Below are 27,734 nucleotides of genomic sequence, written 5' to 3'. Positions count from 1 at the left end.
TATGAAAAACTTGTCACTGCTGAAGAAGTTTTTAATAAGAGTAATCTTCGATGGAGAGCATTAAAGGTTTCAGCAATATTCTGCCCCAGCACACAAGGTAAAAACCACCCAGCAGTGGCTTAAAATAAATATTCCTGGTTTCATAGCTACAGATGATAAACCGTCTGGAAGTTCAGATTTGAATCTTTTAGACTACAGTTTGTGATCAGAGTTGGAGAACATGGCCTGTCGAATACCCAATGTGCGCGCCGCTAATTGCCGAATAGTTTGAAGGCTTTTGTGAAACCAAAAAGTGAGCATTTCGAATAAAATTTTGTACATCGCTCATTTAATATAATATATGTACCATATATAGGTATGGTATTATTAAATGAAATTAAATGTATTAAAAAATTATTATAGTTTCATTTTTATAACGGCCTGAACTTATAACAGAACTTATGGCAAGGCCAAGTATAAGTTAATATTTTGTGGTAAGAAGATTATCGTATGTTTAATATGAGTATGTGTTATCAACCAACTAAATTCGCCGCAATAGATTTGGGAGCGACTTCAAATTATATAATTGTATGCTCAAAGCAACGACGCCTATCTAGGCGACTATCTCCCAGCGCTGAGCTCGAAAACATCTCAGTGCGAGAACTGGCGAAATGGCACGTAGAGCTGGCTGCAGAAAGAAAAGCATAAATCGGCCTACACGATGAGCGAGTAGGCAGTCGTACAGAGTTTTTGCAGCCGTTCAGTAGTCAACGCAACATAAAATATCCAAGCAACGACAGTATTTTTGTGGATCACTGAACCGAACAAGAAGATCATCATACGCAAGTCAGCTGGTCCAGACAAACCAACTTAACCCACGAACATTCATACATACAAATTTGTCTACATTAATTTTGCGTAGTGTCTTCGGATCATATAATATACAAGCGCATACATGCTTGTATATAAATATGTATGTACGTATATACAAATGAATATCTACTGATATGTGTTTTATCCGAGTGAAAACGTATTTGATGTCGAGACGCCGTAAAAGTGTCTATTATTGTTAAAAGGAAAATCTCTGCAAATGAAAAATCGCTAAGTTCGTATAAAAATTTAATCGAAAATTTTAGCGTTGAGTGAAAAACATTCGCGGAACATTAATTATTTGGTTTCAAGGGTCATATTCATGCCTTGCATACGTCAGCAGACAAATAATGCAAATTTGCGAAAGGACAGCCACGAAAAATAGTAAAAAAAAGGAAACAGCTAACATTGTATAATCGTGTTAAAAAATAAAATAAAATAACTGTGAAAAACCATTCGTTTTATTTGTTAAATATTGGCTCAATTAAAAATTTGTGAGAGTACAGTGTTTTTGTTTGCGAACCTTGTATGGTCAGAGTTATGAAAGTGCCACCATATACACTGCCACCCTATCGAAATAAAAGAAACCCGAAATATCCATTCGACGCATCTAAAAGTTGTCATACAAAATTCGAGATTGTCGCACTGGCGAAGGATGGCAACCTTAAGTCGAAATTAAAAAAGTTACAAATATATTTTATGTTTAATAATTTATGTAAACGGAAATCCATAGATTTCGAACAGCACTTGATAAAAATATTGACAATAAAAACACAAAATACTTCGTTGATCATTATTGAACGAAGTTTCGTGAGTGTTGTGAAATCGATCAAATTAATTGTTGGTTGAAAAGTTCAAGTTTCAGTTGAGTTGAACGGGACAAGTGCAGTGATATTGGCGTAGATATTTGACAAATTCTTATTTACAGTGCTTCAATATTTTATTAAGGTGAGTGGTTTTTATGCAAAAAATGTATAGAAGATTTTGGTAGTTCAAAATAATACATTTCTTTAAAATAAGTATTGTTTTTGCATTAAAATGCTTGGAACTATTACTTTGTTTTTGATGTCGAAGTGAATGCTCACTTTCCTGAAAGAGGTTGCACTTCGGAGCAGTATGTTCCCTGCTACCTTAATATCAGCCACTTCTGTCTTACAGTGGTCTGGTAGCCTAAACTCAGTGCGATGGTTCAGGTTCTTACAGAATATTATTAGATTGACTACGATTTCATAGAATCCCTACCTCTTCTCTATAACTTCTCTACAGCTATATAAGGCAACCGATGCCTTCCCTACTCTCTTCTCAATACCAACCAATCGCAACCATGAAAGCTTTCTATCAAGGTATTTCCCCTTAGCAACAGGTTGAAAGCATAAGCCTCCGAAAGAGGAACGTCTAAGATTTTATATCTCCTGGTAAATAAAACCATTTCAGTTTTACTAGCGTTGACGGCTAAACCCTTCGATTAGCTCGTAGACGGTAGTTAAAAATTTTTCTTTTACCCTAAGAGCAACGTAGTCAGCGTAAGCTATCACCCGACTCGTTCTTCGAGTTCTTTGAGTAGATCATTTATTACAAGGATGCAGATCAGCCGCATCCTGTGGAGTGTCCCTATTAACCCTTCCAGAAGCTTTTGTACTACCCCATTCGCGACGACCACTACGTCGCAAATAAGGCTATATATGAGGTGCTTGAGGTCCGATTCCACCTCAAACTTTTCGAGGGCTTTAATCACCGCCTCCCGCCGCACATTGCTAAAACCTACCTTGATGTCGAGAAAGGTGCCTACCGTAAATTTTTCATTGTGCATTAGGGCTTCCTCCATCCATGACTCTACAGCGTACAGAGCAGTATCGACCAACCTACCTTAACAGTTTAGCCCTCTGTATTCTGCTCCTTAGAAACGAGGATAGACTAATGGGCCTGGAATCCTTTGATGGGAGCAGCCAGCTGCATGACACCTTGAGTTGCACCGGGGACTTTAAAGGTTTAAACGAATTCAACAGAAGGTACAAGATGGCTGTACAGCCCTCCCAAAGCTCCCCCAGTGTGAATTCTTTGCCGGAATGGTTCAACGGAATGTGAGCATCTAGAAGTAGACTTAACGACTACTCAATACTACTATGTTCCATTTACCATCAGCATTTCTTAGATACCCCAGTGGAGTAGGATTTTTTCGCAAGCATGCATTTAAACCTTGCGGACTCAGTCCTCAACACTTCCGCAGAAGGATGTGCACGAGGCTCTCTTGTATTTCTTTAACTCGGACTTGTATATGCCAGTCCTATTATATACCGCGCCCAGTCGTCACTAAAGCCACTTCTAGGGTGTTTGTTGGAAAGTCTTGTGCTCGACCATCTGTTCTCAGTTACTCCCTATGTTTAACAAAGGGAATTTCCCTTTACATTTTTGAGTTTTCAGATAACAGGAGCATTCAAGAGTAGTCTCAAACAGAGCTAAAACCCTCGACGTACTCATCGACGTGTTCGAGTCTTACACGAATTTCGTTCTATACGATTAAAATGTGTTAGTATAAAAAAATATACCTGCTTTTATAATGTTTTGTTATTTCTGCTACTCTTTTGTTGGTTGACAACTCGAACACCAATACGCTTTTTCTTAACAATTCTGCAAACATCTTTGGGGCGTGTATGCAGTTCTGCATTTTTCAATGGATGACAAGATTTAGTATGGTTTATTGATATAAGAAATTTAATATATTCTTATTCATCATAGTTTAGCTTAAAAATGTTCCTATGTTGCCGGAGAAAATCACTTTTATATTATTTATTTCAAATTTTTCCCGAAAATTTGCATATGTATATCCCAGGACCAACTTATCTTTTATGTCTTAAGATATTGAAGTATATTGTTTACGATCGTTTTCAAGGAAAAATAATTTTTTTTAAAGCAAAAGTAGTCGAAACAAATAAGGAAGGGCTAAATTCGGATGTAACCGAACATTTTATACTCTCGCAAAGTCATATACTTGTAGTATACTCGTTTGAGATTTCTTTCTGAATTGACCGATATTTTCGGTATGAGGTCAACTATAGGCACTGGGGTCTACATATTCAGTACTTGGGGCTTGAACAGTTTTGGTTCGATTTAGACAATTTTTGGTCACATGGTGGCATACTTTAAACGTATTATTCACACAAAGTTTTACCCTGATATAATCATTGTTACTTGATTTGCATACTAGAAATATAGGAAATAGGCGTGGTTGTAATGAAGAATGTTAAGTACAGAATTTGGTTGAAATCGATTGAGCAGATCCCAAGATATCGGTTTTTACCTGGGGCGGCCACTGTCTAATTTTGAACGCGGTGCCTATGAAGTCATCTTATACCATCCTAGAGATAAAATTTAATGTTTCTGTCGTGTTTAGTGCTTGGTTTATCGCGCTTTTACAAGTAGTATTTTTTAACAGTACCAGTGCCAGTGAATCTTGTTATTATAGCTTTAGCGGTTTAGGAGATAAGCACATTAAACCTATTAGGGTGGGACCACACCTACTTTAAAAAAAACTGAGGATGGCCCTCCCTAATGTAATCCTGTGTACCAAATCTCAAGTCTTGTATCTTATTGTGGAGCTTAGTTATGGCAATTTATTTGTTTTTGATTAATGGCGTTTTGTCTGCGTGGCAGTGGTCAGATTACGCCCATCTGCAATACCAACCGTCTCACGGTACCAAGAAACATGTCTATCAAGTTTCATAAAGATATCTAAATTTTTACTCAATTTAGAGCTTGCACGGACGGACGGACAGACAGTCACCCGGATTTCAACACGTCTCTTCATCCTGACCATTTATATATTTATAACCCTGTATCTAACTCGATTAGTTTTAGGTGATACAAACAACCGTTAGGTGAACAAAACTATTATACTCTGTAGCAACAAGTTGCGAGGGGATAAAAATGTTAGCCATGTCTAATCGCACCGTAAGACTGGGTATTGATCAAAAGAGGGGATTCAGGGGGTAAAAATCTTGAGAGTGAAATTGAATTCGTTGAGGAAGGCCGCAATGTGTGATGAACACAACAAGTCGGATCAGATTACATCGCGTCAAGTCATTGTATACTCCACACTGTCAATTTGGAATATTTATTTCCCACAATTACAAAGAAAATTACAATTATCGTTAAAATAGTTTTCTATTTTAAACGAAAACCAATAATTGAAATTGCTTATATGTACTGTAATCACATTTAAAGCAAAAAACCACGTTAACTGCCGTTGTACCGAAGCTAGAATACCCTTCACAAATAAAGAAGTTTCCACACAAGAACTTGATTTTGATCGTTCAATTTGTATGGCAGCTTAATGATTTTTTTTCAAATATGTTGTATTGGGCAATAATGCATGTCAAATTTCGGGATGACATCTCGTCAAATTAAAAAGTTTTTAACACATGAGTTTGATTTTGATCGTTCAGTTTGTATGGCTATAGTAATTCGCTCGTAGCGTTGCCTTGGGCAAGGATCCATGCTAGATATCGTGAAGATATCTTTCCAAATAAACAGGTGTTTGGCAACTATATGCTATAGTGGTCCAATATAGGCGCTTCCGAGAAATAAGCAGATTCTTGGGGAGAAAGTGTGCGAATTTCAGAGTAATATCTCCAAAACTGAGGTACTAGTTCGCGTATATACAGACCGACGGATGGCCGGACTGGCGAACAGATAGAGGGATATGTCTAAATCAACTCAGCTCGTAATGCTGATCATTTATATACATGTATACGTATATATTAAAGAGTCTTCGACGATTCCTTTTGGGTGTTACAAACATCGTGACACACTTAATACACCTTATTCAGGGTATAAATCCTATTCAAGATTGTATTGAATGCATTTATGCAATACAAGAATAAAATTCAAGTATTGTATTCTACAATAAAAAGTTGCTACATACTACATGGGCTGAAAAGTCGTTGGCCCTACAGTTGAACAATATTTTTTGAATGAAAATATATCTTTATTCTTCGACATAATCTCCATCTAGGTCAATGCATTTCCTGTACCGGTTTCTTCACCTAAATAATAATATGCCAATTAATAACGTTTTCGTTAGCTGATGTTCTTTTTTCAAGCATTTATATGCGCATATTTTAACCTATGCATAAATATAATTATAATTCTCTTTTCTGGTTATTGCATTATAGAAAACATATTTTAATATAAGTAGAAAAAATGATTATGCAACAATTTGGAATTCTGTGCTTATTTACATATGTATGTATGTACATCTTTCTATTTGGTACATTTGTTCAATGGACTTTCCATTTCGTTTACTTTCTTGATCAATGTTTACTTGATCATTCGATAAAATTTGGAACAAAACAATGGAAAGACACTACAATGGACAACTTTTTCAATTTACAGAAAATTTGTATATGATTCAGAATTATTCTATTAAATTGGGGTGGTAACATAAATCGTAGTTTAGTGATTTGGGAAATATTTTATTCAGAATTATGGTGTAAATAGTAAATGAGTTTGATAGATGTAACAAAGATAACAAAATGTAAGTGTGGTAAGCGATCTGATCATAAAATTTGTGTAAATTTTAACTTGGAATAGTTCTGATAGTAGTTTTAGCTGTGATAAAAGCTTTTTCAGTAGTACTATTGTTATAAAATTATTAATTTTGTACTTCATATTAATTTGTAGGAACAGATTATTCGAGAGTTACGTTGATACACAATTAAAATATTGCGAATTTCAGAACCTCCATTTTCTTTTGTTGCGAAATAATGTGTTGCTCAGGAATATTCATCAGTCAATCAATCAGTCAGTTGAAACACTATGTCAGTTGATATGCTAATGGTGAAATTAATGTGAGACGTATAAAATAGCAGTAGCCGAATCACTGCTCATCGTTAAGTTGATAAACAAAATATATTTAAATGTTGCTAATTTATGCGAATATGTCGTTGATATTGAATTTGCCAAAATGTATGCGGTTGTTTTATACCATTTTCAAGGATTTACCACGCAGATGCTGAATAACAAATAAGAAGCACTGAACGCTTACTGGAGCGGGATTTATGAGGCAACGAGATAACCTGTTGTTTTACACTAATGCCAATTGCTGATAACCACATTGAGGCATACATACAGACATACTCATAGACAGTAGGTATACATATAGATATAATAATTGTGGGGGTATATAAGGTTTTTATAATTCAAAGCAAACCGGTTAGTGTTATCAGTGAGTACCTCTTGTCTCTTTGTGTATTAATATGTTTGAACGAATATTTACAATTGTAATATGTATGCTTAATGCTGCGCTTTTGTAACTAAAATAAATTTTCAGATTCCTTAAAATTGCCATTATTATCCATTTGAAAAATTGCTATTTGGTAATTTCACGACCAACGTACTAATTAAAATCTACTAAATATAATCAAATGTCTTGGATCCAACACCTTTAGATATCCAGATGAAATAGCGGTAATATAAATAAAGTACTTAAGCAGATTTTTTATAGGTTTAAGGCGTTTCGACGAAAATTATCAATCATCTTTAGTATAATTTGCAATCAATTACCATTGAAATTTTTGTGTTACTTTTGAAAATACGTAGCGTGCGTTTTAAGGCCACTGCGCACACAATACTATGCACTGATTAAGTTAAGAAAAAAAGCACGCAAACTTTAGTAATTTTTATTTAGAAATAATCCAAAATTGCATCAAGTTTTGGATATCCTGGAGGAAGTAATCGATGGAAACGAAGATGAAAACATAATATCCACAGATACCATATATTTACATATATGGCTTCAAAATAAACTTCACAAGTGGAATCTGATTGCGATGATGAGTCAGATGCCGAAAATGCTCAAATTATTTCTGCTCTCAACCATGTCGAACGTCGTTTGATAAGTACTGAAGCAATATTTCGGCACATCACAATGGATGAACATGATTCTGATGCTTTGAGTGACACCAGAGGTGTTTCGGATCCTCCCACAAAGAAGAAGAGATGGCCTCCGGAAACTGATTTATCAATGTACATATGTATGTAGTTACAAATATTACGTACTTAACAAATATTAGCACCGGTCATCGAATTTGTATAATGGCCCAAGTTTTTAAAATAATTCTGGAATATATAGCCACAAATCTCGCACTTGTCAATTGAATGAAGAAAATACTACTGAGCCACAAATTTGTGCAAAAACTTCAACTAATATTAAAATCGATTTGGCGTAAAACTGTATTGGCTCCAACAAAAGTAATTGTTCAATCGTGTTCTCCTATCGGCATTTCTGAGGAATCGCAGCAATGCAAAAGTCCACTTGATTTCTTTCAACTTTTTTTCAGCGACTATTTGGTTTGTAAAATCGTTAGTGAAACAAATATCTATGCTCATCAGAAGCTCGTTCCCCTGAATTTACCCAGCTGGAAATTTATGTTGTGTTGGGCGGAATTGTTTACAGAAATTAGTTTACTTTAAAATCTACAAAATATATTTTGATTGCTGTTTACGTATTCTTTAGTTGTAGTATGCGTTTGGAAAGATCATCAAATAGTTATAATGGCCACAACATTTAATGCCGTGGAAGGAACCACATTTCTTCAATGGTCAAAAGAAAAAATTGCAAAAATTAGTATTGCTCAACTTCAAATGTACGCTAACTGCAATAAAGGTGTGGGCGGTGTGGACCTTTTAGACCAAATGGTCAGTGTATACACATCAAATGAGGCAACGTAAATGGTATTCGCTTACTTTTTCTTATTTATTGGATGCATCTACGAGTATTACAAACGCTTGGCACCTTATGGGAAAGTTCATTCAAATTATTCGAAATATGCTAGCCTGCTGAATTTCAGAAAGGAATTGTTTAGATCTTTGTTAGAGCTGTATGGAGTAAAAAAGGCGCAACCTCGTTTATTCAGTACCCAAATAACGTTTCTGCGGCTACTGTGGCAAAAGTCCTAGTACATTTGCGTAAAATATCAATGCCCGTTTCATCCGAAAGAATTCTTTATGGCTTTCTATAATGTAAATATTTCTTAAGAGGATTAGGTTAGGTTAGATTAGGAGGTCGATCCCAAGAAGGATCCCACTTGGACAGCTTAAGACGCCGGTCTGTTGTGATACCTACAAAACTCCTATAATCTGGATCAAAAGACCCTTATAAGTCGACGAAACGTTTTGTGCTTGCAACAAACTTGTTAAGGCGGCCAATATCCATTTCGGCTAAGTACTCAGGTCCGCCAAAAGTGTGATTGCCGAAATATTTCAATCTTAGCCTAGCGAAAGCCGGACATTGAAGGAGAAAGTGCCAGGATGTTTCCACCTCGCCCTCCTCCATGCAGCTTTGGCAACTAGCATCGGGTAGTACTCTATGCCGTACCGCATGAGTGCCCATTGGACAGTGTCCAGTGAGAACTCCTACCATAGCGGCGAGATGCACTTTGCGCAGGGCGAGAAGTTTCTCCGACCTCCTGCGCTCCACTCTTGGCCAGAAGGATCTCGCGGTCGCACAGGAGTTGGTCGTCGACCAGCGTCTGCTGAGTGCACGCTAGGTCAACTGATTCAAAGCTAGAACGCAAGACGTTAACGGAGATCCAACTCGATCCCATTCCGATGTGAGCGGGGCAAGGGTGCCCCCCCTGGCTAGCTCATCGGCTTTGCAGTTAACAGCGATTCCGCTGTGACCAGGCACCCAAACGAGCCTGATGTTGAAATAGCCAGATGCTATCTCTAGTGAGGACAGACACTCCTTGACTAACTTTGATTGCACGGTTCGCGCGCTCAAAGCTAGTATTACAGCCCTACTTCTTAAGAGGAGGAAAAAAGGGCGCTCGTCTTGCACGGTACTTCTTAAGAGGAGAAAAAATACTTAATTTGTGTGTATGTAATCTAAAATACGAGCATAATTTAGATAGAAATAATTGTAACCATATTCTCTAATATGCGTGTTTATTCAATACGACGGATACCTTATCCAATGCGCGGTAGACCTTAATAAAGGACGCTCTGTAAAAGTGAGAAAATTAATTTTCCAAATGGTGGGAGTACAAAATTTCATCATTCTACCTTTACTAGTTTCGTCTGCGCACTAATGGGTTGAATACAAACAAAATGATTTCTAAATTTTTGATCCAAATCAGAAAATGTTTAAAAAAAAAAACGAGTTAAAGTGTTGTCAGGTGCCCTCCCATCGCAGATCCCATCAGAAAGATATACATAAGTACATATTTCAGCATGAGGGCATTAAGGTCCCGTCAGGGTTGTTTGCAGTCATTTATAGAAAATTTAATTTAAATGTAAAAAATTTCATGAATTCTTTTCGATAATTCGCGACATGGACTAACAAGGCAATAATTAGTTGATGATCGTTATGCATTATTCACTCAGCGAAATAAAGCCGAAAAACCAAATATCAACCGCCTGTACTCGTAAATTAGATAGTTCGTCAAATTGCAAATATGGGTGCGTTCGAGATGACAATCACGACAGCAGTGTTGCAAATTTGTCAAAGTATCACGTTCTGCGTGAATTTTTGGCAACACTTGCAACAGCATCGTGTTCTGCTGTCATTTTTGCACGCAATTTATGCAAATAATCGGCAACACTAAATTTTTGTCTGCACATCAGCAGAGTATCAGCAAATATGCAACACGGTAGCTGTACTGCTGCAATTATTACTTAGCTCGAACGCACCCAATATTCGGTATATTGACAGAAATGGGCACACTAAAGTTAAGTCTTACATTTTTCCACAGATCTGAAAAAATACAATGTAGTTTTTAATATGCTTCGTAAGTAATCAGTTTAAAGAAACATGAAGTAGACAGTGTTTTACTTACAAAAATATGCTGTATTGTACTGTAGTTTAAGTAACTATGATCCTTTGTGTCTAAATTTAAGAGCAATCGGTAATTTGTTGTATTAATAATGAAGGAAACCAGACATTAATTTCAATTTGAACAGCAAGCGGATCTCTATTCATCAAGAAACGCCCATACCGGCACTTCTTGATCGCCAGTGTTGTGAATGAAAAGAAGTGTGTAAATACACAAATAAATACACATTATGCATTCGGCTCACTATTGCAAAAATAATAATAAAAATATGTATATATGTACTTGTATATATATATCTTTCCATATCAAATGTCTGCTTGTCTGTCATCAGTAGTAAATTTATACTATTTTATTAACCCCAATTAAATCTATCACGCATCCAAAGATGTGTATACGAGTACAAACGCACCGTATATCATATTTATGAATATTATTTATATATAATACTTTGTTGTTTCTTGCTGATCCCATGTTTATGAGTGTTTTTGCAAACCTTTTTATTCTTGGCTCAACTCACTGATAAGGCAATTACCCTACAAGAACAGTGACAGTCATCTGATCGGTGATAGATCACAGCTGAGAAAATTTTGTCAGCACGCAAAAGCCTTGTGCAAAATCTGATGTAAAAAAACGCATATGTGTGATTTTGAATCTTTCTTTAACCCATGGATATTCGGAATTGATTCACCATTGCTGATCATAAAACCATCAAAGCTGAAAATTGTCAGTTTTGACTTTTATAAAAAGAAATTTTGATTTGATTCCATGCTTGCTCCTCTTAAATTTGCTTATGGAAAAATCGTAAACATTGACAGTAATTTTACTGTTCATTTGACTGTCAGTGGTGACATTACTAAAGAATGCAGCTATTGAATTCTTACATGTGTGTTAAGCTATAGTAAGCAATATAACTCGAAAGTGCCTCATTTTAACAATAACAGTGCGATTTCATTGGTGAACCTATCAGCAGTTTCTTGTGGGGTAAATTATATTTATAGGTGTATGTGTGTATGTGACTTTTGCGAATTGTTTGCCATCATTTTTTTAATTTATTGTTTACAATGTTTATATGAATTTAATTGAATGCAAAGCAGAAATAGATTTTGAAGTTTTGATTTATTAAATTTCGGAGTATGTTCGCACCTACACATACATAAACACTACTCCTGTATTTTGCATGTAAATGAATGTATGTACATATATGTATTTATGTAAACAAAGTTTAGAGAGTACTTACATATATGTACATACATATTTTAATTTGCATAGGTGCAGATTGAGGTCAAAACAGTGAATGTTAAGCATGTGAATGTTCATTGAGTACACAATGGCCTAAGTTGTTACTGTTTTCCGATTCGACTCGATTCATCGTGCGCAGTCCGCTCAATCTTTCGACTGTCGATTGGATATCGGTATCAAATGATCGAGCCATTTATCCACAGTACCATTTCTCCGCACGTATCGGGATTACCACAAATGAACAGCTCCAAGCAATCTTCGTAAATTAGTTTCTGTTATTTGTCCGTTGTAAGCACACTTTGGATTGATCTTTCACAAACCCGAACATTTCTGAACATGTCCAACACGTTTCTTAAATATTTATGGAGTGTCAGTGATCTCGCTCGACTTCATTTTATGGTTAACTTAAAACACTTCAAGGATTTCTATGATGTTTTCATTTGTAAGCGTATTTCACAGCGTCTTTTGACATACACTGGGTTCATAGCTTTTAGTGCTCCTATAGCCGATATTAGATTCAGCAAAGCCTTGAAAAATGGTCGGTTCGCATGACGTAGAGACGAATAACATTTAGCAAGTAAATTGGCATAAACAGTGCTCTAAAACTAAGAGAGAATGCCTCTAATAGTAGAATACTAAAGGGACCATATATTTCATGTACACATAAAATTAGAGAATATCTATGTATACTCAAGCTGCCGATACAAATACAAACTAGGCATTAATGGCCTTATCAGATGGCTATTTGAAACACCGATTACTTACAAGTATATACAAATACAAATCATACTGTCTATTTATATGTGTATTGACGTTTTTAAACATATATTTATATAAGAGTATACTTTACTTACTGTTCAATCAACAGCTCTTATGAATAATTGATCAAGCTCTCTTGGTTAACATGTCATCGAACTTGAACCAAATAGCAACAAATTTCAATGGAAATCAACAACTAGAGCATACATAAATATGTATATGGTTTCAATGTTTATAATATGCTGAATGCCGCTGATTTATTGTATTTGCTATGGCACTAGAAGTGAACAAACCAATTGCGAATAACTTTTACTGTGCCTCAATACCGTGATAGAGATCAAGCGTCAAACATATGAGTACTTATGTAGTATGTGCGTATCAATCATACATAAAAAATACTCAGAAGACATTGCAGCACGTTATAAACTACTTTACATCTGGTATGGAAATATTACGAATTTTATGAAATAATTAATCATTTATCTTTTAATTTGCAAACATTTTATTTTTACCTAACTTTTCGATATGACTAAGGAAATTCTAAATTTAAATTGCTATATTTCTTCTCCGCTGGGTATCTGCATATTCACATATCGACTCAGATTAGATAGACAATTTTTGGTCACAAAGTGGCATACTTTAAACGTATTATTCACGCAAAGTTTTACCCCGATACAATCATTGTTGCTTGATATGCATAGTGGAAAGTGAAAGAATCAGGTGGAATTTTAAATGGTCTTATAGGGGAAATAGGCGTGGTTGTAATCCGATTTCGCCCATTTTCGCACTATAACATAGAAATATGAAAATAACGTTATGCACCGGGCGTTGCCACGCCCACTGACTAATTTTGAACGCGGTTCCTATAAAGTCATCTCATACCATCCCAGAGATAAAATTTAATGTCTCTGGCGTGTTTAGTGCTTGGTTTTATAAAAAGATAATTAGAACTGTACCTGCTGCGAAATCCGGCAGCCCATATATAGTAAATTTTTAACAAAAGTTCGCTACTAGAACATTCTGGCAACTACGAATTCGCTGTCTAGTTGCTTCTGGCAGTTTATCGTCGATTCTGATTTGTTTTGGTATTCGTGTTCACCACAATATGTTATACTTATATATAACTATACATATATTATATGTTATATTTATATAAAGTATTTTCCAATGAGAGTGATATGATTTTTTTTCAAAAAGGAGCAGAAATTTTTCCACTAAATTAAGTCGTATATCATAAATAGCACGTTCAATATTGACTTCTTGAGGAGTCTGGTTTATTGCTAAAGACCAATTACTTCAAATAACCCCGAAAGAAGTAGTCTAATGGTGTTAAATCACAATATCTTGAAATTTTCGAATCTCCAAACTTTTCTCGCAATAATTCGGTTGTTGCACGTAGCCCCATTTTGTTGGCACCATATGTTGTCAAGATCAACTTCTTCCAATAAAAACCCGGCAATAAAAAGTTGGTTATCATCGATCTACTTGTATGCCGCTCTCCATTGACAGTAACGGTGTTGATTCTACCAGACCAAAGACCACACCAAACTGTCAATTTAGATGAATATAACGGTTGTTCATGAATAATTTGTTCATTTTCTTCGCACCAGAATCGACAGCTTTGTTTATTTACCGTACCACTCAGATGAAAGTGAGCCTCATCGGAGAATATGATTTTTTAAAAAAATCGTTTTCAAGTTGTTCCAAGGCAAAATGAGCAAATTCATGACGTTTACGGTGGTCCAATGACTTCAGTTCTTAAGTGAGAACAATTTTATATGGATGAAAGCCCAAATCCTTTCTCAAAATCCGCCATTTTGTGGTTTGAGACTTCTAGTGCAATAGCAAATTACGGTCTTCAGCAACACTTTCATTACTTCGAGCGGTTATTTGTCTTATTGGTACTTGAACATTATGTAAAGAAAATGTACGTTCGAAATTTTTAACAATTCGATGAATAGCGAGCACAGGTGGGCGATTATTATGGCCATAAAATGGTAAAAGCGCACAAAAAGTTGTAATTAGAAAACGATTATTTTGATAATATAATTGAATAATTTGTAGACGTTGTTCTTGCTATATATCTATCCATGATGAAATTGTAAACATTACTGAATCAATGAAAAGCGTGGTGGAACCGAAGGTATTTCCTCTGCTTTGCTCAAAATGTTCGATTCAACATTTTATACTTTTGCAACTTGCAATGAGCAAAGCAGAGGAAATACCTTCAGGGGTATTTTATTTGCTTTAATTCTTGCAAGTTGCAAGAGTATAAAATGTTCGGTTACATCCCAAAATTAGTCCTTTCTTACTTGTTAATAATTTTTAATTAAATTTAAATTAGGTCATCTAGTTCGCACATATCACCCTTTTTAGTATTCTTTAATATTTTTACCGCGAACATATTTTTAAACTTTTGTATTATCTAGTTTAAACATTGGTTGTTGGTTGGGAATGATCTCTAAGATCCGATTGTGTAGCGATTCGTACAATTTCTAAAGTAATTCGGTCCAACGTTATTCCTTCCGAAGATCATGGAAAGAATAATTGTATCCATCGGCCTTTCAAAATTAATTTGTTTTCGTCTGAAAAGACAACATAGCACTAATCACTTTATCGCCATATTCTCCGGTGCAAAATGTAATCGTGTAATCTTAAGTCATAGTTTTTTCTTTAGTTTAAATAATTTCAAATATGGAGCATTCCTTAACACCCTTTAAACAGTAGATAAGCTCACTTTAACTCCAGAATTTTACTGGATCTTGGCGGTCGATACATGAGAGTTGGATGCTTTTCTCAAAATTGTTTGCTTGCTGACATCGAAAATCACTTTATTGTTACCGCCTTTATTATTTCGGCAGTACTCCGACGAAAGAAATTGTGTACAAGTTTTTTTGATGTTACAATTATTGAAAGCTGCTTTCCCTTCAACCGAAAGTGATTTTCCTTCAGCCATATTAAAGCAAACTAAAAATTTGGTGTCAATACATACGTATTCAAATTCCGATGACGCAAAAATAAAGCACAATTTTCAACTAAAAAGAACAGAAAATATCAAAAACCATATAACGGTTCATTCTTATCGCATGTTTTCTTTAGTGATTGTACATACAAAGATGTGTTAACCTGGTAACGCGCAATGTATGAATTCGTATTGTTTTTCAAGCTTGGCCCATATTATTTCTTGATTTTAACTGTCTTCATATATTTAATTCTATATCAAAAAACTATATAATTCCAAGTTTAAAGCTTTGCAAAAGATTTATAAGAAACTTTTATATATACCTGGCCACTAGTGTACTGTAGATGTTAAAATTTATTGAACTAACAAAAAGTCTGGGAATAAACTGTTAGCAAATCGGTGTGTTGCATTTTAATAACAACAATAAAATTTACAAAGAATTAATAAACACCTTCATAAACACATAGCACTTGAACGGATACCGATTTCCATCCATTCGATTGACGTTAATATGTGTACATATATATTAGGGTGGGTCAAAAAAGAAATGTTTTTTATCGCTGGGTACTCTGAAAATTTGGTTAATAGACACCTCTAGAAAAGGCTCTCCAAGTATGAGCTCTTAATAGTAACGGGAAGGTCATCTGCTTAACGGTATTATTATACTCTCGCAACCTGTTGCTACAGAGTATAATAGTTTTGTTCACCTAACGGTTGTTTGTATCACCTAAAACTAATCGAGTTAGATATAGGGTTATGTATATATAAATGATCAGGATGAAGAGACGAGTTGAAATAAGGGTGACTGTCTGTCCGTCCGTGCAAGCTCTAACTTGAGTAAAAATTGAGATATCTTTATGAAACTTGGTAGATATGTGTCTTGGTACCGTGAGACGGTTGGTATAGATGTGCGTAATCGGACCACTGCCACGCCCACAAAACGCCATTAATCAAAAACAAATAACTTGCCATAACTAAGCTCCGCAATAAGATACAAGACTGTTATTTGGTACACAGGATCACATTAGGGAGAGGCATCTGCAGTTAAAACTTTTATTTTAAAAGTGGGCGTGGTCCCGCCTCTAATAGGTTTAATGTGCATATCTCCTAAACCGCTAAAGCTATAATAACAAAATTCACTAGAAGCAAATGTTTTTAGCACTTCTATTGACGGTGTGAAAATAGTTGAAATCGGGTGGCAACTCCGCCCACTCCCCATATAACGGTACTGTTAAAAACTACTAAAAGCGCCATAAATCAAGCACTAAACACGTCAGAGACATTAAATTTTATCTCTGAGATGGCATAAATCGGCTTTATAGGAACCGCGTTCAAAATTAGTCAGTGGGCGTGGCACAGCCCACTTTTAGGTGAAAACCCATATCTTGAGATCTGCTCAACCGATTTCAACCAAATTCGGTTCTTTTCATGTTTCTATGTCATAGTGCGAAAATGGGCGAAATCGGACTACAACCACGCTAACTTCCCATGTAACACCATTTTCAATTCCATCTGATTCTTTCACTTTCCACTATGCAAATCAGGTAACAATGATTATATCGGGGTAAAACTTTGCGTGAATAATACGTTTAAAGTATGCCACCTTGTGACCCAAAATTGTCTAAATCGAACCAAAACTGTTCAAGCCCCTAAGTACTAAATATGTGGACTCCAGTGCCTATAGTTGACCTTCTACCGAAAATATCAGCCAATCCACAAAGAAATCTCAAACGAGTATACCATTTGACTTTGCGAGAGTATAAAATGTTCGGTTACATCCGAACTTAGCCCTTCCTTACTTGTTATATTATCAGATAGAAAAATTCATATCTCACTTCCAACTACTTGAAAAAATATCTCGTTGTATAGTTTTTTTTGGAAAATAAATCCTCTAGAAAATGGTTGAAGTTTGACTATATTAAGGCAAATTTGTTTTATTCTTTTGCATTTCATAACTCAAAAACATAATTTTGAATTGCAAAGCTCATGGTCTTGTAGGAAATTTACTGCTCTACAAATATGTTATTAATATGTTAATATTAGCTTCACCTGTATGTTTGTATGTATGTATGTATGTGTGTAACTTCTGTCTGTGAATGGGATAACTTGAGTAAAAATTGAGATATCTTGATGAAACTTACTACATTTAATCGTTGACACCCAAGAGAGGTCACTATTGCAGATTAGCGTAATCGGACTACTGCCGCTTCCACAAAGCAACTTTAAACGAAAACCTATTAAGTGCCATAAATTAAGATACCAAACTGTAATTTGGTACAGAGGATCAAGGTAACAACTTGCTGGGAGGAAGTCTTTGTAGCACTTCCTATTACGCTGTAAAAATGGATAAAATCAGATTACAAACACGCCCACTCCCCATATAACGGTTATGTTGAAAACTACTAAAAGTGCGGTAACTTATTGAATAAATGCGCCACAAGCATTAAACTTCTGGACCCAGTGCATTTGGCTGATTTGATAACGCTTTTATTAGCTTCAGCTGTATGTTTGTATGTATGTATGTTCGTACGTTTCTAACTGTTCTTTTTCAATGATATTGAAACTGAATGGCACTGACAAAAGAATCAACAGCTTGATAGGCGCTGCAAAAAAAAATAACACAAAATATGACCCTAAAACTCTCCAGCTAAAAGCATCATTTCATACTGTAATTTAATTTTGAATAACAAATTGTCTCAAACACATATTTAACAAGTAAGGAAGGACTAAATTCGGCTGAAACCGAACATTTCATATTCTTGCAACATTCATGGATCAATTCTGGGGAAATACCTTCAAGTGTTGGCAAACCTTCAAATTAAAAAAAAAATGTTGCAAAAGAATTCAACATTGATTATTCGACGAAATCATGGTCGAATTACGATCAAATTTGATATTTTGATAAGTTATATTATAGGTCATAGACTCAGTATGCTTTAGACCTATATTTTACTTCCCGTTAGCAAAAATTATAATAAAATCATCCTTAAATGAGATATATTTGATACTATTTATTACATTGCATATATTGAGTGGATGATATTAGGGAATGGGATTAAGGCAAAGTCTAGACCAACTCCAATCATGTTTAACGGTTGGTTAGAATAATAGAAATTATTATATGTAGTATAATATAATATAATTTCACATATTTTCATTAAACGAATCTAAGTCCAAGTGCTTTAAAAGCGTGTTTTTAGTTTTTTAAACTATTTTTTTTGTGTGTTTCCTTGTTATACGGGCCATTTTTGTAGAGTAGAAAATTTCCTATAAGACTGTGAGCTTTGCAATTTAAAATAATGTTTTTTCATTGAGTTATAAATTTCAAAAGAAAAAACTAAATTTGCCCCAAACTAGTTAATATCTTTAAAACGGTTATGTTTACGAAAAAACCGTAAGAGACCACCGCAAAAGATCATTCAATTTCGTACAACATCTATAAAACGAGATATTTTTTCAAGTAGTTGGAAGCGAGATATGAGTTCTTCTATCTGATAATAAGAAAAAATAGAAACCGGTAGTCGGAGGACCTTCTCGTTACAATAAAGAGCTCATACTTCAAAAGCTTTTCTAGGAGATGGATATCAACCAATTTTTCAGAGTACGAATAATATATGTACATACCTATATAGTATTTCCTTTAACTCCCGTTGGAGCGTAGGGTAAAATAAGCTTATTTCATTGCTTCGAGGTTTAAATAGATACCAGAAGTAAATACGAAAATTTCGTTAATTTTACTTAAATTTAAACTTTCTGATTATATGTTTTCTATTCTTTATAGGAAGGTTTGTATTTTAAGTAATCACTAATCGGAAGTGTTTGTGTGCTCCATTTTGTAATATGCTATTTTGGAGTAGAAGTCCTATTTAAATATTAAAATATGTGAACACGCACATTTAAAGTATATACCTATTACACAGCTCTACAAACACAACATTTTTTTTGTTGCCCTGGATATCTTAGCAAATTTTAAAGCTTTCAAGTGTGCAGATTACGACCTTATTCATGGAAATGTTGAATATACTCTTGTTTTTGAGATAATTGCTAATGTTTTGATAATTATCAGTTTGTTAGTAATAATAATCTAGTTTTCCAGTCATTATTAGAGGTCTGCTCACCTTTTTCGCGTATACAAACATCACGTGATCTGCACTCTCAGGCTCCTTAACGAAAATAAAACGTGGAGATATCTAGAATTACAATCTACAAAATGTCATGTTTAACTCAATGAAAATTTCACTTCCGTTTCGAAAGTAAAAGCCCTCAAAAACAATGATGTCGCCTAATATCCAGATATCGGTACAGTATTCCAATGGTTGTGAATAGGAGGGTGGAACATCTACACCAAAACTATTTCCTCAAAATAAACTCAGTGATTTAATACGCGATCAAGTTATGAATGATAAAACAATTTGTCAAAGCGTTGGCCGCTTAAGGATATGGTTTTAGTGACATTTGTAGAAAATTTCCGAACTTAGTATGGAAAACCTGAAAGGTGGAATATTTGATACAGCAATAGTAAAGCATACAGATTTTATCAAAGTTACGACTGTTTTGGAAAGTGATTGTGGTAGAGTTTTGTGGTGATAGTCGAAAATTTTCTACGTAACCACAAACAAAGCCATATTATGAAGAAATTGTGCAAAATATGCTGGAAAACTGTCGGACTCTAGGAGCAAATATGAGCACCAAGTGAGACAATATCCGCAATCATCTCGATAAATATTCGCATACTCTACGTAATTATAGTGAGAAACATAGAGACCTTTTTCACAAGGATATTAAAGTGACGGAAGAATTTTTTCTCTGTTTACTTTGACGTATCCGCATTTTTCAAAATTTTTGCATTGTAAAATGAAATTAAGGATTTAACAAGTAAGAAAGGGCTAAGTTCGAGTGTAACCGAACATTTTATACTCTTGCAACTTGCAATAATCAAAGCCCGGAAAATTCCTTCAGGTGCTGGCAAAATTTTATATTAAAAATGTTACGAAAGAATTCAACATTTCTGCAAACCTTACTCCAAGAGGTTTGTAACTTGAGAGTTAACTTTTGAATCTCTTTAAACTCAATGAATAATCTTTAGATTCTTACCGCTGGTGTGGGAAAAATAAATATCTTCATTGAGTGAGGATTTAGTTCATTCTAGTTTTATTATTGTATTTCTTGGGTTTATATACAATTTTAATTCTATAATAAGTAACTAAAAGTTTTATTTGCTGTGCTGATTTCTCGAAGCGGATTTAGCTGTTTTATTAATATAGAAAGTTTAATTTACTGTAAAGATTCCCGGAATCTGATTTAGCTATAGTTATTGTAAAAATACCCGCATAACTCGATTCTGCGATTTCTACAAAAGACACCCTCCAGAATATACGAGCCTCTCTTTCTAGATAGGATCAAAGAAGCAAAGAAGAATTATAGTATTACTGTTATATATTCTCTTAGTGTTGTGATTGTGGTGATTTAATCATCTTTTTGATTTTCTGTGAATTGTCAGTAAATGAAAATGACTAACGGGGACGGTTTGACAGTCGATTTAATTACCCGACCAATTGCGGAAAGCAATATTTCCCTTACATAGGATATATAGAGCTTAAAAGTTCAAATTGAAGTTATAACATGTAGGACTACAGAATATGTAGCGAAAACAATAAATGAAAACATGCAATGTCTAAAATCATTAGACATTATTAAATTACTACCTGAATTTTCAGGTAAAATAAATTTTTACGTCAGTTGGAGGGTGGCAGCTCATAACTCCATGAGCTTATACGTTAGAGGAAGTAGGAAATACGTCACAGCCCTCACAATTTTGCGTAATAAATTTACTCACGACGCAAACGATACACTAACCTATCATGATACGGTACTTAATTTTGATGGAATTATTGTACGACTTGATTTTGCGTATTCGGACAAACGTCCAATACATATTATAGAGTAAGAATTGAACATTCTACGGCAAGGCCCGATGTCCGCGTCTTATAATCTCGTCAACAAGAAACTAACTTTATTAACAAATAAAACTATCTTGACCCATGGTGGTAGCGCTGCAATAACAAAGTAACTCAATAAAAATAATAGGGATCACGCTCTTCGGATATTCATAACAGAACTCAGTGACACATTAAGGGACATCATCTTTTCCCCTTGACCGCTGGATTTGCCAGATGCACTGGCCAACTCTCAAGAGTTAGAGTCTAACAATGAAAGAGCTCGATTTGCGCAAAATTTCTCCTATATCAAACTTTACGACTCAAACCTAACCAGGAATTTAAAATCTATTGTCGATACGGGATCAACCTCTTGCTACATGAAGCCAGGGGTATACTTCAATAATAAGAACGAATTGACCATTTACAAACGTGTAAAAACGGTAAATGGTTGTTCTATTATATTGGAAGGTTTAGAACGGGTTTTTTATTGGGATACAATTTCCTTAAAAAAATTTAGGCGCAAATCGATGTGCCCAATGGGAAAATTATTTATATGGTAAAAACAGTATTGAAAATGGAATCAAAAGTATGAATATATTTTTTTTTTTTTAAATCAAAATAATAATAATACTAAGGAACACAAAGTTTCCACGAGCCGAACCGAAGGAAATAACGATAAAAATTGAAATATAAATAAAATTCCACAAAAAAAGCCGAGAGAAATATCGGCATACATAAAAACATAATAATTAAGGAACAATAAGTTTCCATACCACCAGACAAAGGAAATATCGACATAAATCAGAAATTTAAGGAACATGAAGTTTCCCCAAAACTAGCTGATGAATTTACAGGCAACATAAATGACAACTATTTAGTACTGGACAAAAAGGCTCGGAAATATACTCAAAATAAATATTAAAGAAAATATTGTTCAAACATTAATACAAGCTTTCCATTTATGACGAATGTAAAAGCAAAAATAAATAATAAAACCTGTCCAATTTTTCAAGTCTTAATCTAGATCTAGGGGTTCATCAAATTTTAATGTCAGAAAATTATATCGAATACCAATTACACTGGACAATAAACCAAGATTCACTACACCCCAATTCAAATCATTTACTTGTATGCAAAGACTAAATATACTAAATAAAACTATTTTCCCTATACTTTATTTCTGTTACGAAATTTAAAGCATTTGATGTATTTCTCAATAAGGTAAACCATGAAAATTTACCTAACACTTTAAAGTTAGCTCAAGAAAAACACTAGAAATGCATTTTTATTAACATCATTTATGAAAAAATCGTAGGAGAGAAAAATACATAAATTCAAACATAGATTTAAAACACAGCAGGTTAAGGAAAAATTGGGAAATAAAATAATAATATAGAATAGGAATATAATTAAACATAAGACAATATAAAATCATAATTACTTTTGAGTTTTCAATATGGTTCTTTACATTACTAATTGGTTTAGTGGTAGCCAATGTGATAGACTATACCCGACAGGACTATGTACTTATTGAAAATGGAGACGTTTCGTTTACGAAGAAATGGAACTATATTGAACATCACAAATTTGTCATATTTTGAAAAAATTATAGCATAAGAAAAATTAGATTTTTATGGCAGTCTTCATTATGGGAAAGATAATTATAACAATCCACAAATTAACACCCAGATTCAATAATATTAATATTTGAAACTGTATTAGAACAGTAGAAACAAAACCATATTAGACAAAAAAGAGGAATAAACAATTTAGGAACACTTTGGAAATTTATAGCGGGAACTCCACTTTAGATGAACTAATAACAAACAATTTATAACAAATTCAGAAATTTTTAAAATTATAACAGATAACCGTAAAGACATTATAAGTGATACTTCTTTGCAGAACAATTAAAAAACAAATGAAACTAATATATTATTCATAACAAATAATAATAATAAAATAACATTCGGTAACATAGGGTTTTTAAATCCAATTATTTTACAAGTAAACGGTAATGACCACTACCGATCTAATGGATATTTCACATTTCAAAATAGCTCAGGACAATGAAAATTTACAGAAAATACTATGATGTAAGAGCTACTTGTATAGCATAATTAGATGGTAAGTTAATATTTGATTAAAATATAACATTCTGTAATAATGAATTTTTTAACATACAAATCTGTAAAATTGACATTACAAGAATCTATTGCAAGTTAATAAAAACACTACATGTTTATCAGGAACTATAAATAAAAAACAAGGAAAGTCTAAAAAAAAGAGAAACATTTTTAAATAGAAATTATAAAAGAAGGGGCAATATTAATTTCGGTAAAAAAATTGTAAATATTCAAACGTTTATAGGAACTTATTTAATAACATTTGAAACTAAAATTGTAATAAATAATAAAACTTACGAAAATATTGAAACAAAAATGCGGAATTATTTAAAAAATAATCATGTAAATAATTTTGAAATTGTAGAATATATTAAAACAACAAATTAATTGATAAAATTAAAAAATATAAATATATTAGCAGAACGGAATAAGAACATCAAATATCATTAATTTTTTATTACATAATTTTAATTTGGGAGAAACTTTAATAATTTATATACAAATGCAAGAAGTTACATAGAATGCTCTTTTACAACAAGTAAATAAATTAAGCCAAAACAAGTAAGGAAGGGCTAAGTTCGGATGTAGCCGAACACTTTATACTCTCGCAAAGTCAAATGGTATACTCGTTTTAGATTTCTTTGTGGATCTTGCCGCCTTGTTCTATGTTGACCGATATTTTCGGTAAAAAGTCAGCTATAGGCACTGGTCCACATATTCAGTACCTAGGGGCTTAAATAGTTTTGGTTCAATTTACATAATTTTTGGTCACAAGGTGGCATATTTTAAACGCGGCGCTGCGCCCACTATCTAATTTTGAGCGTGGTTCCTATAAAATCATCTTATACCATCCCAGAGATAAAATTTAATGTCTCTGGCTTGTTTAGTTCTTGATTTATCGCGCTTTTAGTAGTTTTTAATAGTACTGTGATATGGGGAGTGGGCGGGGTTGTCACCCGATTTAACCCACAACCGTCGATAGAGATGCTAAAAACATTTGTTCCCAGTGAATTTTGTTATTACAGCTTCAGTGATATAGTAGATATGCACATTAAACTTATGATGGTGGTGCTGTGCACTTTTCGGAAGCCATGCAGATGGTCTGCTAGACTCAGGTGGTGAGTGAATGTCGGAAGTAGCAATGTATTAAATGTCTTCACTACTCGGAAAGAAAATAATTACCGGACGATAAGACTCTCCTTTGTTGGCGGGTTTCTCAGGTTTCAGTAGTGGTATTGGAAGAGGGGTCATCGACATGTTTAGGATCTTGGTGAGGTTGCTTACTCACGTCGAGCCTAGGTATTTTAGCATCAGCATGCTTATTCCGTCAGGGCCAATGAATTTTGACGATTTGGCCTTGTTGAAGGCACTCTGAACCTCCCAATCGGTGAAAGTAAGTGGTGCGCAGTCTTTTGGCATTTAGCGCAGCCGTTTGCTAATAAGCTGCTTCGGCTGGGAAATTAAGGCGGAGTTCCGCTATTCTTTCAGCCGGTATGAAGCGAACAGTAGCAACAGCGTTCACCTTACGGAATTGACGCTCGCCAACGATGATCTCCGTAGAAATGGGTAGGGCGGTGAAGGTGCTTTCGGTAAATTCTGTGAAGCCGACCTAGTTAGCTTTGTTAAAGTTGGCGAAGGCACGGTTGTCCATAGAAATAAAATCGGGAGGTTTCTCTAACGAGATAATTATGGGCAGATGGTCTGATGCGAGAGTTAGCATAGGTCGCCAAGTTATGTTATTTATCAGACCACCACTAGCAATGGTAATATCCGGCGAGCTATTACAAATGCCCATAATTCTGATGGGGGCCTCGACACTTATTGTGCAGAATGTCGAATCGTCTATCTGTTCCGCCAGCTACATCCCCCAACGATCAGTTGATAGCCAGGAGTGCCAAGATCAGGGTGCGCGTTAAAGTCGTCTGGCACCAAACGGTTTTCACCACGAAGTAGCGCACCTATATTCGGGTGATATCCTGTTGTGTAACATGTAACTGGGGGGATGTATATATTAAATATCTCGAGCTCGGCATCGCCTGACCGGACAGCTATACCCTGACATTCAAGGGTAGTGTCTCTGCGGCCGATGTTAACATCGATTAGACGATATTGCAAGTTGTTGTGCAGTATGAAGGCTAGCATCCACCATTATCTCGCTCGCGATCCTTACGTAAAACATTGAAACCTGCACAACTCATCTGAGCGGCTGTTTAACTTGGTTTCTTAGACCGCAACTATCGATACACGTTCCCGTGTGATCCTGGGGGTGATTGAGGTACGCGTTTCAGCTGTAATATTCGCATGGGCGGTTGTCACACTGTGGTGTTGTTGCCACTGTTGTTGACGCCACTGTACGGGATTGCGGGGACAGACTCCTACAGCACGGGGCAACATACGACACAGTCCATTCACGTGTGGTGCGAAAGCCGGAATACGACATAAAGTGACATCAGCCAGGACAAGAATTTTACTTGACTGATGTGACATTCCGGCGTATTACAGTCTGTCACACGGAAGCGACTGTTCGAAGCGCATGGACCCACGTAACTCGTATTCCACTCCCTATGGGTCTTAAAGCCTGAGCAAGTCTTAAGATGGCTCCACCCATTGCATGTGTTACACCTAACTGAGGTGGAGTTTGGATAGAGCCTTTTTGCGCAAATACAGCAGAAGAATTCGTCGTGGCCCGGGGGAGACTCGATGCCAGCACGGGTCAGGAGAATACGGAGCAACCCTGCTGCTAGACGTTGCTCTAATGACGACAAATTTAAACTAAAACTTACCGATCCAAACAGGGCTAGATCGCCGAAATAACAGCCCTTGGCCGGATAAAATCCGGGTCAATTCCGGTACGTAGAACCGTTTGTTGTGGGAGTTATTGGCACTGGTGTTCACATATTCAGTACCTAGAGCTTGAACAGTTTTGCTTCAATTTATTTTCAAAAGGTGGCATAATTTAAACGCATTATTCATGCAAAGTCTTACCCCGATACAACCATTCTTGCTTGATTTGCGTAGTGAAAAGTGAAAGAATCAGATGGAATTTAAAATGGTGTTAGATAGGAAATAGGCGTGGTTGTAATCCGATTTCGCCTATTTTCGCACTATAGTATTGAAATATAAAGCGAATGGGTTGAAATCGATTGAGCAGATCCCAAGATATCGGTTTTCTCCTAAAAGTGTGCGGCCACTGTCTAATTTTGTACGCGATGCCTATAAAGTCATATAATACCATCCTAGAGATAAAATTTAATGTTTCTGGCGTGTTTAGTGCTTTGTTTATCGCGCTTTTACAAGTAGTATTATTTATTTTTTTTTAACAGTACCAGTGGCAGTGAATTTTGTTATTATAACTTTAGCGGTTTAGAAGATATGCACAATAAACCTATTGGGGAGCGGGACCACACCCACTTTTGTAACAATTTTTAAACTGCAGATGCCCCTCCCTAATGTGATCCTGTATAAATAAAAGTCTTGTATCTTGTTGTGGAGCTTAGTTATAGCAATTTATTTGTTTTTGATTAATGGCGTTTTGTGGGCGTGGCAGTGGTCCGATTACGCCCATCTGTAATACTAACCGTCTTACGCTACCCAGAAACATGTGTACCCAGTTTCATAAAGATATCCCAATTTTTACTCAAGTTACACGGATTTCAACTCATCTCTTCATCTTGATCATTTATATACAGTAAAAGCTCATTATTCGCGGGGTATATGTTCCATAAATATGCCGCGAAATACAGAATGTTAATTTACACTATATGATATTATAGGGGATACGTTCCTAGGTGACAAAAAAAAAACAAATATATAAAAAAAATATTTAATTGAAGTTTTTGAACATTTTAATTAATTATCTTAAGGCTTAGGCAATGGTTTAAAGAATTCTGTAATTTTTTCTTGCCTTGCAGTTTTTAAAAGGTCCTTCAATTCAGACTAATACACAGCAGTCGCATTAGCAATTTGCCTCTTAAAAATAAGACTTCGTTCGGAAGACGGATCAATGTTCATAAAGATATCGCGAAGCTCA

The 27,734-nt window shown here is 35.0% G+C and overlaps 1 protein-coding gene across 1 annotated transcript in view; it reads left to right on the top strand.

The window, feature by feature from the left end:
• Window positions 1-690: 690 nt before the first annotated feature.
• Window positions 691-27,734, top strand: part of Slc45-1 (Solute carrier family 45 member 1) — a 32,956-nt gene continuing 5,912 nt past the window's right edge. The window contains exon 1 of the mRNA XM_014237444.3: window positions 691-1,797. The gene's annotated coding sequence lies outside the window, so the exon portion shown is untranslated. The remainder of the gene's footprint in view (window positions 1,798-27,734) is intronic.

The sequence above is a fragment of the Bactrocera oleae genome, chromosome 4 (assembly GCF_042242935.1).
Source record: "Bactrocera oleae isolate idBacOlea1 chromosome 4, idBacOlea1, whole genome shotgun sequence".
Taxonomy (NCBI): Eukaryota; Metazoa; Arthropoda; class Insecta; order Diptera; family Tephritidae; genus Bactrocera; species Bactrocera oleae.
This window is presented reverse-complemented; position numbering and strand designations above follow the sequence as displayed.